Here is a 612-nt window from a genome sequence, read left to right as displayed (position 1 = left end):
GTCAGTGGTGCATTTTAGCAAAGGACTAATGAATAAATAAATCATAAGTTTGTGAATAATGAGTGAATAAATAATGAGCGCCAAATAATGTGTGGATCATATATTTGAATAAATGAATGATAACGATTAAATAATACTGAAAAACGTTAATGATATAGAAAGCGTATCAGCAGTATTCTGGAAATTCAACATTAAAAATAAGTTTACAGAATCTGAGAAAAAAAGTTGAATATCGAGTAATTTAACAAGTTACGTAATATCAACTTAGTAGGAAAAGGATACTCGACTGTGATCTATAATGTAATTATTATAGAAAAGATATATATAATCTGTTATTCAGGTAAAGAAAGGGCAAAAGGCAATAAACAACTTATGTACTTGTTATTAGCGATAGCGAGGTTAGTAATGATCCTCTTAACTATAAATTAATCACATGCAGTGCTAATTACATAAGAGAGATAGAATGGCTATAAGTACAGTATTGCAGCGTGATTGATATTTTGATAATTAAAAGTAATGCTATGATAGTGATAATCTCGAGGGTGGAAGCTTCATAAATTCGTTAATGATAAGAGCTTTTTTCATTATCATTTCGAGATAGAAAGTGCGATC

This window comes from Penaeus monodon, chromosome 31 (genome assembly GCF_015228065.2).
Source record: "Penaeus monodon isolate SGIC_2016 chromosome 31, NSTDA_Pmon_1, whole genome shotgun sequence".
NCBI classification, from domain to species: domain Eukaryota; kingdom Metazoa; phylum Arthropoda; class Malacostraca; order Decapoda; family Penaeidae; genus Penaeus; species Penaeus monodon.
This window is presented reverse-complemented; position numbering follows the sequence as displayed.